Source organism: Triticum urartu, chromosome 6, assembly GCF_003073215.2.
Source record: "Triticum urartu cultivar G1812 chromosome 6, Tu2.1, whole genome shotgun sequence".
Taxonomy (NCBI): Eukaryota; Viridiplantae; Streptophyta; class Magnoliopsida; order Poales; family Poaceae; genus Triticum; species Triticum urartu.
Window position 1 is genome coordinate 171,735,850 of NC_053027.1, and position 20,347 is coordinate 171,756,196.

Below are 20,347 nucleotides of genomic sequence, written 5' to 3' on the forward strand. Positions count from 1 at the left end.
ATGTGGGGTCTACTTGATTTTTCGTCTTGATTTGAATTACATAATGGGGTCACAACGACCATGGACGGTGTTTGAATTGCTAGACCTTTTATCTGCAGTGATCACAACAAGCATGATGGTTTCGGTAGGGAACGCCCCAACTTTGAGGGCGAAACGATATCCATTGCCTCTAATTGCTTCCAAATTATTTCTCGTGTCAACATAGAATAACAGGAGTGTTGTGTTATTTTTTGGGGTTCGTTTGGACATTTTTATGCATTAAGTGAGTTTTCAATGCATTTATGTGCATAATTCAAATTTAAACTACATGCACATGCTCCGGTGCATATAAATTGGTTGAAAAATCAAATCTTTGGTCCTTGGGTGCATGCTTAGGTCCCATGCAAGAAATGGGAATGAATTTCAAGCACCGTGCCACCGTCACTCGGCCGCAAACATTGAGATACCTGGTTTTTAAATTCTAGTAAATCCAAAACTCGTCTGAAATTCATGAAACTTTGCATGCTATCATGGTGCAGCATCAACATGCCTTGGTAAAGTTTTTATCCCATTTGGAGCTGGTTTGGGTATGCTCCGGTGCATATAAATTGGTTGAAAAATCAAATCTTTGGTCCTTGGGTGCATGCTTAGGTCCCATGCAAGAAATGGGAATGAATTTCAAGCACCGTGCCACCGTCACTCCGGCCGCAAACATTGAGATACCTGGTTTTTAAATTCTAGTAAATCCAAAACTCGTCTGAAATTCATGAAACTTTGCATGCTATCATGGTGCAGCATCAACATGCTTGGTAAAGTTTTTATCCCATTTGGGAGCTGGTTTGGGTATATGCTTCTCACAACAAGCATGATGGTTTCGGTAGGGAACGCCCCAACTTTGGGGACGAAACGATATCCATTGCCTCTAATTGCTTTCAAAAAAATTCTCGTGTCAACATAGAACAATAGGAGTGTTGTGTTTTTTTGTGATTTTTCGGGGTTCGTTTGGACATTTTTATGCATTAAGTGAGTTTTCTATGCATTTATGTGCATAATTCAAATTTGAACTACATGCACATGCTCCGGTGCATATAAATTGGTTGAAAAATCAAATCTTTGGTCCTTGGGTGCATGCTTAGGTCCCATGCAAGAAATGGGAATGAATGTCAAGCACCGTGCCATCGTCACTCGGCCGCGGACATTGAGATACCTAGTTTTTAAATTCTAGTAAATCCAAAACTCGTCTGAAATTCATGAAACTTGGCATGCTATCATGGACCGGCATCAACATGCCGTGGTAAAGTTTTTGTCCCATTTGGGCAGGGTTGGGTATATGCTTCTCACAAACCAGAGCTTCTCACAACAAGCATGATGGTTTCATAGAACACCCGTATGCAAAGTGAGAGCAGGATTTGTGCATCTCTTGAACACAAATAGTTCTTTTGGATGACCCGTGTGAATCACTAGCGGGGCGGCGTAGTACTATTCTATTGGACAGCGGGCAGCGCAGTTCCCGATACGACTTTAATGCAGACGAGGGAGAGGATAGCGGTTCCTGAAATGTTGAACGGCCAATGATGCATCCTCCTTCAATTAGCATCGAGTGAATGCATGAGGGAAGTAATGGGAGGACCGGGAAAAGAGGCAGCACGATGTGAATGCAACGTAGTTTGCACTCATATAAAGGCGCCTCTCCATTCCAATGCATCTACCACATCATACACACCTAAGCATTTGCCTAAGCACCTACACTAATAAGCGCAAAAGTGCCCACTTCAGACCCATGGCGGTGATGCGCGCGAGTAGCCAGCGGCTGTGCCAGATGGTCCACGACACCGACCTGCGGCATGGCACCGTGGATCGTCTCCATACGGTGTTGGCGACCGGCTGGTGGACGGCCGCTGTCGACGCCAACTACGACTCTCAGTTGGACCAGATGATCATTCGCAGCACCAACAGGTTCACCATCGTCAAGAAGCTCGCGGAAGACATCGCCGTACTCCTCCAGCCCATGCGCCCAGGCTCCTCATTGCATGCCACCCTAATCGGCCTCCATGGTCGGAACCTCTTTGTACCACTAGTGGCCCTGCGATTGCTCGCCGACGCCATGAAGAATGTCCACCTGGAGGTCGCGCTCGCCGCGAGGCGCCTCGCCCTGCAAGAAACCGTCGACCTACACATCCATGTGTATGAACGAATCGTGTACATAGATATCTACAAGGCCAGTGAGGACACTACGATGTTGGCCTTCTTCAGCTGTCTGGAAGCCTTGGATGCCTTAGTTGAGAAGCACCTTGATGTTGCCACACAAGCCACCGCTCCTTAGCCGCCGGTCGGTGGCCTGGCTGGCGCACTAAGTTGAGGAGGAGGAGGTCGTACGTTGATGGATGCATCTTTCTTCTTGCCTCCTGCAACCACCACTGCGATCGCATCGTCGTGGCCTTATTTCCTATTTTGCTATTGCGTTCTTATTCCAGTCAATACAGACATGTGCGATCCCTTTGCTCAATACAGACATGTCCATTCCAGTCTTATTTTGATTGGCTTGAATGAAGGTCTATCCCGCCGTTAGGCGCCGCAGTGCGATGTGCTCGTCGTTAGGCGCCGCGGCGCGCTCTGCTCGCGTCCGTTGGCGTTCTCTGCTCGCGTCCGTTGGCGTTCTCTGCTCGCGTCCGTCGGCGCGCTCGGCTTGTGGACAGCTTTTCCTTGCGTGTTCAACTGCTATATGCATATATATATGGTTGCTCGCCATTGAGGCGACCGCAGAGCACTCTGCTCGCGTCCCTCCGCGCGCGCTTGCCAACGGTTGGGCCTGCGCACGATCACGTCGGGCCCCCCGTATGCATGCGGTTGAGCCGCGCATGTTGCCACACGATGCAGTTACGTGCGGCATGCTGGAGTTACGCGCTGCAAATTAGAACTGCCATCAGGGTCTGCCTATATTCCTGGCCGTTCGGCTTCCCCTTTAATTCCCACGGCCATTACAACCTTAGTCTCTTCAACCTTTTGATCGCGCCCCACAACACAACAAGCACACCCACGATGACACATTGAGAGGGGATGTCCTGCGGCGCTCCAATGGAGTTCGGAGAGCATAGAGTGGAGACCCACGTGAGGGAGGCGGATCTCTCGGTGGTGTACACCGTCGACCCAGCCGTGGTGGACGACTACATCAACAACGTTGAGTAGTTGCTTGCTGGAGAGAAGTACAAGGTGGTCGGCATCGACCTCCAGTACACTACCGGTCGTCCCGGCATAGATCAGAAGGTTGTCGTCGCCCAGTTGTGTGTGCGCCATCATTTCCTCATCTACCACTACTGCATGGCCACAGAGCCTTGGGACCATTTCAACATGTTTGTCCACAACACTGACTACAAGTTTGCCATGGTGGATACCACAAATGATGTAAAAGCGCTCAGTGTTACGGGCTTGGCCTACAAGAACCTTGTCGAAATCTGCGACCACTACACAGTCTGGGGTAGCACGAAGAAGGACTCCGTGGTCGAACTCGCCTCGGTCATCATCGACCCCTACTACGTAAAGATGAAGCAGGATGCCCAGAGAACAAGTCCCGTATCCTGGCACGGGGCCTGGATGCCGCAACTGGATGAACCTCACCTCAGGTTTGCGGCCAAGAGCATGTACACATGCTACAAGATTCATAGGCGGATCGTTGACATGAGGAAGTGCCTCGTTACCCAAATCAACGAGACTGGATCGAGCCACAAGCAGAGAAAGAAGTGTCACAAGAAGTAGATGATGATCAGATGATCGTTTATGCTAGTTAATAATGCATGTAATATATAATTTACTTTATTGGTGTGTGGAAATGTCATGTGTGTAGTAGCCACCTATGTAATTATGCATGTAATAGTTTACTTTGGTGTGTGCAAATGCCATGGTTGTAGTAGCCACCTATGTAAGTGGATGTTTAATTTGGTTATGAAAGCATGTCCTTATAAGTGTGTGTGTACATATATATGTTGTTGTTCTGTATGCAATCCCATCGCACAATGCACACGTCTTATTAGCAGCAACCGTCTGTGTTCTTATCGGTCAACAGACACATTTCTGATTACAGACCTGTTTGCCACGTATCACACACATCTTGTTAAGTTGAACCGTTTCTGTTCTCATGTCTCAACACAAACAGTTCATCCGAGTGAACCGCATGCCGTATACCGCACACACCTTTGATATGCTTGACCATTTCTTTTGTGTTGCCTAATAACAAATAGTTCATCTGAATGAACCGTATGCTGTGTATCGCACACGCCTCCATCTGGCTGCCCATTTCTTTTGTTCCTCCTCATCGCAAATAGTTCATTGAACTGAACCATATTCCCTTCATCGCACATGCAACTAAAACCTGAACTGTGTATGATGCATCCTTCATCGTAAACATTTTACACATTTCTGATGATTTTTCATACAGCACCGTTTGCGATTATGGCATCACACCCAATTTCTCGAAGGGTCTCTGATGGCAGTGTCGCGTTAGCAGCATCCTATAGTAGTGGAAGCATCGTGTATATTGTTATAACAGCAACACACTTTATTATAGAACTTTTATGACATAACTTTTATCATAAGCTTCTCATGAATAAGTAACAATTCATCACAACGTCGAAATATAAAGCATAAACTCTATTGAAAACCAACAAACTATGTTCTAAATCAACTTTGCAACTACAATTCATCATCTTTTCAGGAAGGTCACGTATCAGAGCCTTTTGGCAAGTCCACATACTCAACCATCATGTAGTCCTCTATAATTGCTAGCACTCATCGAATACACATGAGCAAAAAGTTTCAACTGGACACATAGAAAGATATGGGCTTATAGTTTCACCTCCCAACGTATTCACCTCAAGGGTGATGTCAACAACAATAACTCATGCCCATCCATATCCAACTGGATATATGTGCCTAGATCTTTCCTCGCCACATGGTGCTTGCCCAAAGAGAAAATAAAAAGGAATAGAGAGATACTTTGACTCTTGCATAGAAGTAAATACATAAAAGTAAAAGATAGGCACTTTGCAGAGGGAAGCAAAGGTTGCCATGTGCTTTTTGGTTGTATGCTCAATCTCCAAGTGCAAAAGAACGCTACGTTATATTTCCCCTTATGATAGCAACCTTTATTATGCAGTATGTCGCCTTTATTATTTTGCCATCACAAGTTCGTACAACGCTCAATTTTATCTTACTAAATGATCTAACACATTTAGAAGCAAATTTTATTGCCTTATTGCACCGATGACAACTTACTTGAAGGAACTTACTCAATCCATGGGTAGGTATGGTGGACTCTCAAAACAAGATTTGGGTTAAGGGTTTTGGATGCACAAGTAGTATCTCTATTTAGTGCGGAATTTTTGGCTAGCCAAGATGTTGAGAAAGCACCACATGTTAAAGGATCTATGACAATATAACTTCTATGTGAATATGAACAAACATAAATCATTACATTGTCTTCCTTGTCCAACGTCAACAATTTTGGCATATAATATTTTGGTGGGGGCTCATAATCATAAAAGATGTTCAAGATAGTGTATTTGCATGCGAATCTTCTCTTCCTTATTAATTCTTTCATGAATTGCATCATTGACCAATGTTATGTTTGTCAATCTCCAATAAATTTTACTACTTATACTCTTCCAAATATGATGTCATTACTTACCATAAAATTAGTATATGATCTTTTCCATTTATTTCCTTTCTTTTTATTGGAACATGAAAGTAAAGAAAGCAGAACTCAGACTAAACTTTATTATATATCTCGCACATGATTACATCGAAAGATCACTAAGCAAGCACTCGAAAAGAAAAGATCGAACTAAACTTTTATTCAACTAAATCAAAAGATAACTAAGGATCGAACTAAAATATATAAAGGCAAAGATAGTGGTGGTGATACGATATCGGGACACCTCCCCCAAGCTTGGCACAAGCCAAGGGGAGTGTCCATACCATGAACTCAAGTCCCCTTTGGTGATGAAGAAGGTGGTGGTGGTGGTGATGATGATGTAGCGATCTTATCTTCAGATTTCCATGGCAAAGGCTCACCATCATAAGAGGAGTAATGAGTCTCGCAGGTCCTGCAACTGGCAGCCACACTCATATCTTTAAACCTTGCCTCATATTCAAAGACTTGGTTTTGGAGATCATAGATTTGGCTTTGCAGAAAGTTGATTTTCTTGTTGAAGGTGAAGATGATGTCCTTCATGGATTTTCCATCCACCTTGAGATCATGGGTGTAGTCCGCGATCATGAGGTGATTGGCATTGAGTCCACGTTCCACCATCCCCTTGCACTTGAAGACTTCCTGCTCTATAGCTTCGAGCCTGGCATCCATGCTCCCTGTCCCTTTGGGCCCCTGGACGTCACGGATGTGGAGCACCCCCTCACGCATCTCGATGGCTTGAGGGTGCTGCATCACCTCCCGCAAATACGGGTTGATGACGTTCTTGAAGAACTTGTCCTTGGAGGAGCTTGTAGCGGCCATGGTGATCTAGAACTGTCAGAAAACAACAAGAAAGAAGAACAGAAGATTTCTCTGCGATACGGTGGTCAATAGGTTCGGGGGGGTATATAAAGATTTTTTTGAATCTTGGGAAACAAGCAAACGGGAGAAAAACGGAGTCCGGAAGGTACTCGAGGTGGGAACCACCCACCTGGGCGCACCTGCCAGGCGCACCCTGGTGTCTTGTGCCCACCAGGGTTACCTTCCTGGTTGTTTCTTATTTTCCTAATTTTTAATATATTCCAAAACTGACAGAAAATAATTTTGTGGATTTTTCGGAGTCCGTTTACTTACCGTATCACATACCTCCTCTTTTTTCGGTTATTCTGGGGTGTTTCAGAAGGTTTCTTTTGTGTGTTCTTCTGGTGTCATAGTTTGGTAATTAACTTTATTTCTCTATTGCTAAGTTCAACTTGACCACTAGATTGAGGATGACAGGGTGATGCAATTCCATGGTTAACATCATACTTAGCAAGCATTTTTCAAAAAGCAACATGAATAAAGTGTGAACCACCATTAGTCATTAAATATCTAGGGACTCCAAACCTTGGGAAAATAACTTCTTTAAGCATTTTAATAGAGGCGTTGTGATCAGCACTACTAGTTGGAATAGCATCTGCCCACTTAGTAACATAGTCAGCAGCAACCAAAATATGTGTATACCCATTAGAGGAAGGAAAATGACTCATATAATCAAAACACCGAACACAAATGGTTCAACAGCAAGTGAATAGTTCATAGGCATTTCTTGACATTTACCCGAATTGCCAATTCTTTGACATTCATCACAAGATAAAACAAACTTACGGGCATCCTTGAAGAGAGTAGGCCAATAAAAACCAGATTGCAATACCTTGTGAGCAGTTCTATATCCCGCATGATGCCCTCCATAAGCTTCGGAGTGACATTTCCGTAGGATTTGTCCTTGTTCATGCTCAGGTACACAAGCCTAATAATACCATATACTCCTTCTTTATAAAGATGTGGGTCATCCCAAAAGTAATGTCTTAAATCATAGAAGATTTTTTTCTTTTGTTGGTATGTGAAGCTAGGTGGTATATATTTAGCAACAATATAATTAGCATAGTCAGCATACCAAGGAGTGTTATGAGAAACATTTATTGCAGCTAATTTCTCATCGGGAAAGCTATCATTAATAGGTTGTGGGTCATCAAGAATATTCTCTAACCTAGATAAGTTATCAGCTAAAGGGTTCTCAGCTCCTTTCCTATCAGTAATATGTAAATCGAATTCTTGTAGCAGGAGAACCCACCTAATGAGTCTAGGTTTAGCATCTTTATTTTCCATAAGATATTTAATAACAACATGATCGGTGTGAACAATAACTTTAGAATCAACAATGTAAGATCTGAATTCATCACAAGCAAACACAACTGCTAAAAATTATTTTTCATTAGTAGCATAATTTCTTTGGGCACTGTCTAGAGTTTTACTAGCATAATGAATAACATTTAATTTCTTATCAACTCTTTGTCCTAAAACAGCACGAATAGCATAACCACTAGCATCCCACATAATTTCAAAAGGCAAGTTCCAATCAGGTGGTTGAATAATAGGTGCATAAATTAAGGCTTTCTTAAGTGTTTCAAAGGCTTCTACACAATCATCATAAAAACAAGTGGAACATCCTTTTGTAAAAGATTTGTAAGAAGCCTAGAAATTTTAGAGAAGTCATTAATAAATCTCTTATAGAAACCAGCATGACCAAGGAAACTACAAATACCTTTAATATCTCTGGGACATGGCATTTTCTCAATTACATCAACCTTAGCTTTATCCACCTCAATGCCTCGTTTAGAAATTTTATGCCCCAAGATAATACCTTCATTAACCATAAAGTGACACCTCTCCCGATTCAAGACAAGATTGGTCTGCTCACATCTCTGCAAAACTCGATCAAGGTTGCTTAAGCAATCATCTAAAGAAGATCCATATACAAAAAAATCATCCATGAAAACCTCAATAATCTTTTCACAAAAATCAGAGAATATAGCAGTCATACATGTTTGAAAGGTAGCAGGTGCATTACATAAACCAAAAGGCATACATCTATAAGCATAAGTTCCAAAAGGACAAGTAAAGGTGGTTTTCTCTTGATTAGGTTGTGAAATAGGTATTTGAGAAAAACCAGAGTATCCATCAAGACAAAAAGTGTGTGTGCTTAGATAGTCCTTCTAAAATTTGATCAATAGAAGGCAAAGGGTAATGATCTTTTCTAGTTGCTTTATTTAATTTTCTAAAATCAATTACCATTCTATAACTAGTAACAATTCTTTCTAGAATGAGTTCATTCTTGTCATTAGGAACAATAGTAATACCTCCCTTCTCAGGGACACAATGAACATGACTTACCCATCTACTATCAATTATGGGATAAATTATACTTGCCTCCAGAAGCTTTAATATTTTGGTTCTTACCACTTCTTTCATCTTAGGATTTAAACATCGTTGATGATCAACAACGGGTTTAGCATCAGGTTCCATATTAATCTTGTGCTGACAGAGAGTGGGACTAATGACCTTAAGATCATCAAGAGTATATTGATGTATACTACGCAACTTTATTCTTGTAGACTCATGTTGGGTCTCCAAGCACAGAGTTCTGAAGGACAGTTGCAATTTTCTGTCAAGTGGATGACCTAAGGTTTATCAATCCGTGGGAGGCGTAGGATGAAGATGGTCTCTCTCAAACAACCCTGCAATCAAATACAAGAATTCTCTTGTGTCCCCAACACACCCAATACAATGGAAAATTGTATAGGTGCACTAGTTCGGCGAAGAGATGGTGATAAAAGTGTAATATTTATGGTAGAAATATATTTTTATAATTTGAATAAATAAAAACATCAAGGTAGCAAATAGTAAATGGGCATGCTTGAAAATGAGGCCTAGGGTCCATAATTTCGCTAGTGCAATCCATCAACAATGCTAATATAATTGGATCATATAACCATCCCTCAACGTGCAACGAAGAATCACTCCAAAGTTCCTATCTAGTGGAGAACATAAGACAGAATTGTTTGTAGGGTATGAAACCACCTCAAAGCTATTCTTTCTGATCAATGTATCCTAGATTTCATACTAAAATAACACGAAGCTATTCTTTTCGATCGATCTAACCAAGAGTTTGTACTAAAATAACGCCAAAGCAAATTCAAATTCATAATATTCAATCAACACAAAGAACTTCAAAGAGTGCCCCAAGATTTCTACCAGAGAAACAAAGACAAGAACGTGCATCAACCCCTATGCATAGATTACCCCAATGTCACCTCGGCAATCCGCGAGTTGAATGCCAAAACATACATCAAGTGAATCAATATTATACCCCATTTTCACCACGAGTATTCATATGCAAGACATATATCAAGTGCTATCAAATCCATAAAAGTATTCAATCCGATAACAAAGAAATCTCAAAGGGAAAAACTCAATTCATCACAACCAGATAGAGAGGGGAAAACACCATATGATCCGACTATATTAACAAAGCCCGCGATACATCAAGATCGTGACATCTCAAGAATACGAGAGAGAGAGAGAGATTAAACATATAGCTACTGGTACAAACCCTCAGCCCCGAGGGTGGACTACTCCCTCCTCATTGTGGTGGCAGCTGGGATATGAAGATGGCCACCAGAGATGATTCCCCCCTCCGGCAGGGTGCCAGAAAGGGTCTAGATTGGTTTTCGGTGGCTACAGAGCCTTGCGGTGGCGAAACTTCTGATCTAGGTTAACCCCCGAGGGTTTTGGAATTTTTGGGAATTTATGCGGTAAAGAGGGGGTACGGGAGGCCACCGAGGTGGGCACAACCCACCTGGGCGCACCCTGGTGGGTTGTGCCCCCCTCGGGGCACCCCCAGGTGCTGCTCTGGCCCATCCTGGGTGTTCTGGTCCATAAAAATTCTCCAAAAAGTTTCACGCTGTTTGGACTTCGTTTAATATTGATTTTCTGCGATGTAAAAAACAAGCAAAAAACAACAACTGGCACTAGGCACTAGGCACTAGGTCAATAGGTTAGTTCCAAAAAATGATATGAAGTTGCTATAAAATGATTATAAAACATCCAAGAATGATAATAGAACAGCATGGAATGATAAAAAATTACAGATACATTGGAGAAGTATCAGCATACCCAAGCTTAATTCCTGCTCGTCCTCAAGTAGGTAAATGATAAAAGCAGAATTTTTGATGTGGAATGTTGCCTAACATGTCATCTCATATAATTTTCTTTATAGCATGGACATTTGGACTTTTATATGGTTCAAAGCAATAGTCTAGTTTTGACATGAGGACTCAAATACTCAAGCATATCAACAAGCAACCATGTCTTTCAAAATATCAACGCTAAAATAAGTTATCCCTAGCCCATCATGCTCAATCATTGGTCCATTCATGAAACACACTCGCATATTAGCTACACCAAATGCTCAAGTAAGATCATAGTGCCTCCTAGTTGGTGCTTTGTAAGAGAAGATGGAGACTCAAATTAAAAATAAAAATTGCATAAAGTAAAAGAAAGGCCCTTCACGGAGGGAAGTATGTATTTGTAGAGGTGCGAGAGCTCAAAGAGAAAATTGAGAGATAAAAACATATTGGAAGACATACTTTTCCCACCAATGAAAATGACCTAGAGCTCCCAACACTTTCCATGCTAGATATATCATAGGCGGTTCCCAAACAGAAAATAAAGTTTATTCCTTTTTCCACCATACTTTCACTTTCCATGGATAACCGTATCCACGGGTGCCCTCCATACCAACACTTTCCAAAGAATCTATTATTTGACAACATGAATTAAATTCATTTTTCATTTCGGAAATGGGCATCCCTAATACCTTTGCCTTACTCTCGTGCAATGACAAGTGAATAAACACTCGTCGTGAGAATAACACATCTAGCATGGAAAATATTGGCCACCACTCACCGCCTCATGAGTGGTACGAGCACACAAAAAAGAAATTTATTTTGAAAATTAGAGATGGCACATACAAATTTGCTTAGAACGACAAAAGAATACCGCATATAGGTAGGTACAGTAGACTCGTGTGGCCAAACTAGTTTAAAGGATTTTGGATGCACAAGTAGTGATCATACTTAGTGCAAAATGAAGTCTAGAAAAAGACTGAGAAGCGACCAACCAAGAAACGAATAATCCCATAAGCGAGCATTGAGCATAAGTAACACCGAATAATGCACCACAAGTAGGATGTAATTTCATTGCATAACTATTGACTTTCGTGCTTGCATAGGGAATCACAAACCTTAACACCAATATTCTTACTAAAGCATAATTACTCATCAACATGACTCACATATCACATCATCATATCTCAAAACTATTACAAGGAATCAAGTTTATTTTGTCCAATGATCTTCATGAAAGTTTTTATTATATCCTTCTTGGATATCAATCACTTTGGGATTAATTTTCATGTGTTGCTTTTGATAAGCTCAAACAAATTTAAGTGATGATCATGAGCATAATATTTCTTTCTCTGAAATTAATTTAAGTGAAGCAAGAGAGAATTTCTTCAAAAATACTAAAGCACATTGTGCTAAAAAATATATAAGTGAAGCACTAGAGCAATTCCGTAGAAAATAGCTTCGTTGACGGGATGTGAATGCCGCTTACTTAGCCTCCCTGGCAACTATTTGAGGACTCTATTTTATTTAAAAACTTTCAGGTCTAAGTATTTTATTAAAACATCAAGCAAAACAAAATAAAATGACATTCAAAGAATAGCACACATCATGTGAAGAAGCAAAAACTTAGGCTCAATCGATACTAACCGATAATTGTTGAAGAAGAAAGGTGGGATGCCTACCAGGGCATCCCGAAGCTTCGATGCTTGAGACTTCTTGAAATATTATCTTGGGGTGCCTTGGGCATCCCCAAGCTTTAGCTTTTGTGTCTCCTTAATTCTTCTCATATCACAGTTTTCCTAAATCTCAAAAGCTTCATCCACACAAAACTCAACAAGAACTCGTGAGATAAGTTACTATAAACCAATGCAAAAACCATATCATTCTCTACTGTAGCAAATCACTAAAATTATTATTCAACATTGCACACTAAATGCCTCTGCATATTTAATACTCCTATCCTCAAATAGAATCATTAAACAAGCAAACATATGCAAACCATGCAAACATAACAGCAATCTGCCAAAACAGTACAGTCTGTAAAGAATGTAAGAGTATCAATACTTCCCTAACTCCAAAAGTTATGAAGATTTACCACACTGTAGAAAATTTATCAGAGCTTATTTTTCAAAAAGTATAAACCTTTTTTCACATTCTAAATTTTCTAGGGAATTTTTGCAACAGCGGTAAATTTTTTGTTTTCAAACAACAACATGTAGACTCACAAAATAAGCATGGCAAAGGCTATACTTGACACTTTTATTGAAATAAAATATGAAAAATATTATTCTAACTAACAGCAAGCAAATCCTAACAAAATAAATTGACGCTCCAAGCAAAACACATATCATGTGACGAATGAAAACATAGCTCCAAGTGAGGATACCGATAATGTTGGAGACGAAAGAGGGGATGCCTTCCGGGGCATCCCCAAGCTTAGTTGCTTGGATCCTCCTTGGATATTAACTTCTGGTGCCTTGGGCATCCCCAAGATTAGGGTCTTGTCACTCCTTATTCTCCTCATATCGACATCTCACCCAAAACTTGAAAACTTAAATCACACAAAACTTAACGGAACTTCGTGAGATAGGTTAGTATGATAAAGAGCAAACCATTTCACTTTCGTACTGTCAAAGACAAGATTCATGATTGTTTCCACACAATGCCTACTGTAGCACATCATTTCCACAATTTATATTGAGCAATATAAGCCATAGAAACTAGAAAACAAGCAAACTATGCATTGAAAAACAGAATTTGTCAAAAACAGAACAGTCTGAAGTAATCTGTACTCCAACCATATTTTTGCTACTCCAAAAAATCTTAAAAAATAGGAAAACCTGGGTAATTTTTCTATTAATATTCTGCAAAACGAATCAACATTTATCACTCTTCTATTAAAAACAAGAATTGTTTTCCTGAGCGCAAAGGTTTCTGTTTTCCGCAAGATCAAATCAACTATCACTGTAAGCCATCCCAAAGGTCTTACTTCGCACTTTATTGAAACGAAAGCCATAAAACATGATTACTACAGTAGCCTAATCATGTGAACACACAAAAACAGTAGGTAAAAGTGGTGGGTTGTCTCCCAACAAGCACTTTTCTTTAATGCCTTTTAGATAGGCATGATGATTTCATTGATGCTCACATAAAAGTAAAGAATTGAAACATAACGAGAGCATCATGAAACATCTGGTAAGAACATTTAAGCCTAACCCACTTTCTATGCATAGGGATTTTGTGAGCAAACAACTTATGGGAACAAGAATCAACTAGCATAGGAAGGCAAAACAAGCATAACTCCAAGATTTTCAACACATAGGGAGGAAACTTGATATTAGTGCAATACCTACAAGCAAATGTCCCTCTCTCATAATAATTTTCAGTCGCATGATGAATGAATTCAACAATATAGCTATCACATAAAGCATTATTTTCATGATCCACAAGCATAGAGATTTTATTACTCTCCACATAAGCAAATTTATTCTCATCAATAGTAGTGGGAGCAAACTCAACAAAATAACTATCATGGGATTGGGAAAAATTAAAATCATGATGACAAGTTTCATGTTTATAATTATTCAATATAGTATACATGTCATCACCATAATCATCATATATAGGAACTTTGTTGTCATAATCAATTGCAACCTCCTCCAAAATAGTGGATTCATCATTAAATAAAGTCATGACATCTCTGAATCCACTTTCATCAACATAATCATCATAAATAGGAGGCGTGCAATCATCATAATAAATGTTCTCATAAAAAATGGGGGACTAGAAATATCATATTCATCAAATATAGCATCCCCAAGCTTGTAGCTTTGCAAATCATTAGCATCATGGATATTTAAAGAATTCATACTAACAACATTGCAATCATGCTCATCATTCAAATATTTTGTGCCAAACATTTTATTGACTTCTTCTTCTGACAATTAAGCACAATTTTCCGAACCATCATTTTCAAAAAATATATTATAAAGATGATCAATAATATGATGCAACCTCAATTCCATTTTTATGTAGTTTTCTATTATAAAACCAAACTGGTGATAAAACAAGAAACTAAAAGATTCAATTGCAAGATCTAAAGATATACCTTCATGCACTCACCTCCCCGACAACGGCGCCAGAAAAGACCTTGATATCTACTACGCAACTTTATTCTTGTAGACTCGTGTTGGGCCTCCAAGCGCAGAGTTTTGTAGGACAGTAGGAATTTTCCCTCAAGTGGATGACCTAAGGTTTATCAATCCGTGAAAGGCGTAGGATGAAGATGGTCTCTCTCAAACAACCCTGCAATCAAATACAAGAAATCTCTTATGTCCCCAACATACCCAATACAATGGCAAATTGTATAGGTGCACTAGTTCGGAAAAGAGATGGTGATAAAAGTGAATATTGATGGTAGAAATATATTTTTATAATCTGAATAAATAAAAATAGCGGTAGAAAATAGTAAACAGGCACAAAATGGTATTGCAATGCTTGAAAATGAGGCCTAGGGTCCGTACTTTCGCTAGTGCAATCTCTCAACAATGCTAATATAATTGGATCATATAACCATCCCTCAACGTGCAACGAAGAATCACCCCAAAGTTCCTATCTAGCGGAGAAGATAAAATGGAATTGTTCGTAGGATACGAAACCACCTCAAAGATATTCTTTCCGATCAATCTATCCTAGAGTTCGTACTAAAATAACACGAAGCTATTCTTTCCGATCGATCTAACCAAGAGTTCGTACTAAAATAACACCAAAGCATATTCAGATTCATAATATTCAATCCAACACAAAGAACTTCAAAGACTGCCCCAAGATTTCTACCAGATAAACAAAGACAAGAACGTGCATCAATCCCTATGCACAGACTACCCCAATGTCACCTCGGGAACCCGCGAGTTGAATGCCAAAACATACATCAAGTGAATCAATATGATACCCCATTGTCACCACGAGTATTCATATGCAAGACATATATCAAGTTCTCTCAAATCCATAAAAGCATTCAATCCGATAACAACGAAATCTCAAAGGGAAAAACTCAATTCATCACAACAAGATAGAGAGGGGAAAACACCATATGATCCAACTATATTAACAAAGCCCGCGATACATCAAGATCATGACATCTCAAGAACACGAGAGAGAGAGAGATTAAACACATAGCTACTGGTACAAACCCTCAGCCCCGAGGGTGGACTACTCCCTCCTCATTGTGGTGGCCGCTGGGATGATGAAGATGGCCACCGGCGATGATTCTCCCTCCGGCAGGGTGCTGGATAGGGTCTAGATTGGTTTTCAGTGGCTACAGTGCCTTGCGGCGGAGGAAAATCTGATCTAGGTTAATCCCCGATGGTTTTGGAGTTTTTGGAATTTATAGGGTAAAGAGGGGGTGTGGGAGGCCACCGAGGTGGGCACAACCCAACCGGGTGCGCCTGGGGCCCCAGGCACACCCTGGTGGGTTGTGCCCCCCCTCGGGGCACCCCCAGGTGCTGCTCTGGCCCATCCTGGGTATTATGGTCCATAAAAATTCTCCAAAAAGCTTCGCGGTGTTTGGACTCCGTTTGATATTGATTTTCTGCGATGTGAAAAATAAGCAAAAATAGCAACTGGCACTGGGTCAATGGGTTAGTTCCAAAAAATGATATAAAGTTGCTATAAAATGATTGTAAAACATCCAAGAATGATAATATAACAGCATGGAACGATCAAAAAATATAGATACATTGGAGACGTATCATATATCCAATAGCAGCTCTGTGCTTTTTTAGAATTTTCAATAATCTTTCTTCTTCATGTTCTGAAAGGTTAGCACTAATAATAACATGGTATATCTTTTTCTCGTCGAGATAAGCATATTCCAAAGTGTCTGCAATTGTTTTAATTCAAACACGGGATCACCTTTAGGTGGAGGTGGACCTCCTAGAGTTTCAATAGACAAATTGTGTTTAAGCAGAGGTCATTGTTCAAAGAATATTATATCTATTTCATTCCTTTCATGCATAGGCATATCATTTTCATGGTCTAGCAAATATTGTTCTAGTGGATCAGTAGGAGGGACGACAAATAGAAGAAAGATCAATTATTTCATCTTTACTAGGTAATTCTTTCTTATGATGTTTTCTACTAAACTTAGAAAAATTAAACTCATGAGACTCATCACCAAAACTAACACCGAGAATTTGTTTCTCACAATCTATTTTAGCATTAAAGGTGTTCAAGAAAGGTCTACCAAAGATAATGGGACAAAAAATCATCTTGTGGGGAACCAAGAACTAGGAAATGAGTAGGATATTTTATTTTCCCACACAAGACTTCAACATCTCTAACAATCCCAAGTGGTGTGATGGTGTCTCTATTAGCAAGCTTAATAGTAACATCTATGTCTTCTATTTCAGTTGGTGTTATGTCATTCATAATTTTTTGATATAAGGTAAAAGGAATAGCACTCATGCTAGCACCTAAATCACATAAAGCATGATAGCAGTGATCTCTTATTCCGACTAATACAATAGGCATGCCAACAACAGGTCCATGTTTATCTTTTTCATCTGGTTTAGCAATCCTAGGAGCTTCATCACAGAAGTAAATAACATGTCCATCAATATTTTCTACCAGGAGATCTTTAACCATAACAACACTAGGTTCTACTTTGATTTGTTTAGCAGGGTTTAGGTGCTCTAATATTGCTTTCATTGACCACGGTTGAAACCTTAGCATGATCCTTTATCCTTACAGGAAAATGTGGGTTTTCAATATAAGCAGTAGGTACAACTAGATCAACATTATAAATAATAGTTTCATCTTTTGCTATTACTGGTTCTTTAATTTCTTCTTTGATAGGTGGGTGTTATTTAAACCACTTCTCCTTAGGGAGATCAACATGAGTAGCAAATGATTCACAAAAAGAAGCTGCTATCTGTGAGTCAAGTCCATATTTAGTGCTAAACTTTTGAAAAGCATCGGTATTCATAAAAGATTTAACACAATCAAAATCAAGCTTAATACTTGACTCTTTACCTTCATCGAGTTCCTAATCTTCAAAGTTGTGTTTAATTCCCTCTAAAAGATCCCACCTGAATTCAATAGTCTTCTTCATAAAAGAACTAGTACATGAAGTATCAAGCATGGATTGATCATCACGAGAAAGCCGAGCATAAAAATTCTGAATGATAATTTCTCTTGAGAGCTCATGATTGGGGCATGAATATAACATTAAATTAAGCCTCCCCCAAGCTAGAGCAATACTTTCTCCTTCACGAGGCCAAAAATTATATATGTAATTCTGATCACGATGAACTAGATGCATAGGATAAAGTTTTTGGTGAAATTCCAATTTCAATCAATTCCAATTCCAAGATCCAATATCATCGCATAGCATATAGCATGTCATTGCTTTTCCCTTCAAAGATAAAGGGAAAACCTTCTTATTAGCTTCATCTCCAGGTAAACTTGCAACCTTAAACAATCCACAAATTTCATCCACATATATCAAGTGCATATCAGAATGTTCGGTTCCATCTCCTCCATAAGGATTAGCTACTAGTTGTTCTATCATACCCGAAGAAATTTCATAGGCAATATTTTCAGTACGTGCGGTAGGTTGAGGGGCAACTAATTGTGATTCCGGTCAGGGTGAAGATACCCCGAACAAACCCCTCAAAGGATTGTTCTCCATAGTAACAAGTGACAATAAATTTCGGCACGTAGTAATAATTTTTCCATACCAATTTCCACTAACTGATACGTCTCCAACATATCTATAATTTTTTATTGTTCCAAGCTATTATATTATCCGTTTTGGATGTTTTATATGGATTAATATGCTATTTTATATTATCTTTGGGACTAACCTATTAACCTAGAGCCCAGTGCCAGTTTCTGTTTTTCCCTTATTTTTTAGCTTCGCGGAGAAGGAATAACAAACGGAATCCAAATGGAATAAAACTTTCGCGCTGATTTTTCTACACCTAGAAGACTTGGAGTCCATGTCAGAAGAGCCACGAGGTGGTGACAAGGGTGGAGGGTGCACCCTAGGGGGGCGCCTCCTACCTTGTGCCCCCCCTGTGACTCCCCAGACTAAGTTTTTCCTCCTTTATATTCACATATATTCCCGAACCTCCAGAAGCATCCACGAAAACACTTTTCCACCGCCACAGCCTTCTGTTCCCGTGAGATCCCATCTTGGGGCCTTTTCTGGCATCATGCCGAAGGGGGATTCGATCACGGAGGGAATCTACATCAACTCTATTGCCCTTCCGATGAAGCGTGAGTAGTTTACCTCAGACCTACGGGTCCATACACTACAAAAAAAAGACACATCCGTGACATCTTGGGCCGAATGATTTTTTTCCTGTCATGCTTATGACACCTCTATGATGATAATTGTGACAAAACCCGGTATCATCATAGATGTGGTGGGCTCCTAATTCTATGACAAAAATCATGATAGAAAATGGGCTTTTCGTCCTGGGCGGGCCGGAGACGCAGCTGCATGACATTCTTTGGGCCATGCATGACAGAAAGACCATGGTAGAAGCGAGGGCGAGGAAAATATCGGGGAGTTCCCGGTTATAGTGGGTGGTCAGGGGCCGAGCGATGCGCGTTTCTCTCGTACACGTACGCGCGTGTGTGTGAAGCGTTGCGCTCTAACTAAACCCAAGCGAGGCGTTGGGCTCTAACTGAACCCGAGAAATTGCACTAGCTATGTTACTGAGCTCGAGCGATCGATCCCTTGCTGTTAACTAAACCCGACTGATTCCTTCACTACTATTGCTAACTGTAGTCGATCGAACCCTACTGCCTCCTTCCCTTGATGAACAGTGAGTGTTGTTGGGGGGGGTTTGGATGAACAGGACCCCATGGTAGTAGAGGCCATTTCCGCTGGATGAATAGGACCCCCGATCGAGCCGGTTGGGGGTGGATGAACAGGAGCCCGTGGAGGGCTGGTTGAACAATAGCCGATGGAGGGCTGGATGAACAGTAGCACGTGGAGGGGTGGTTGAACAGGACCTCATGGAGAGGGCAGGTTGAATAGTAGCCGATGGAGGAGCGGTGGAGGTTGGATGAACAGGAGCCCGTGGATGAATAGTCGCAGGTGGAGGCTGGAGGAGGTCGACGGTGGATGAACAGTAGCCCATGGAAGTTGGAAGAGGTCGACGGTGGAGATGATCAGTGTCCCATGGAGTACCGTTTTGCGGTACGCCACACCCCTCCCAATGAACAGGACCCCCGTTTCGACCGTAGCGCTCCAACACAAGTCTGTTTACTCCGTTTTGTGGTACGCCACACCCCTCCCGATCAACAGGACCCTGTTTCGACCGTAGGAGATCCAAGAGAAGTCTGTTTCCTCCATTTTGCGGTATGCCAGACCCCTCCCGATGAACAGGATCCCCTTTCAACCGTGGCCGGTCGAACACAAGGCCGTTTCCTCCGTTCTGCGGTACGCCAGGCCTCATTTCGATCGGCTGTTCCATCCAAGCCGGTTGGCTCCCAATGAACATGACGTATTCCGTTGCCTCCCGATGAACACGACGCATTCCATTGCCTCCCCATGAACACGATGATGACACAATTTTGCCGTTCTGACCCAGCCATATACATGAGCCCTGGCCGTACGTATGCGCGAGTAGGCGTTCGAGACCCCGCCTGTATGTATGTGGCCGTA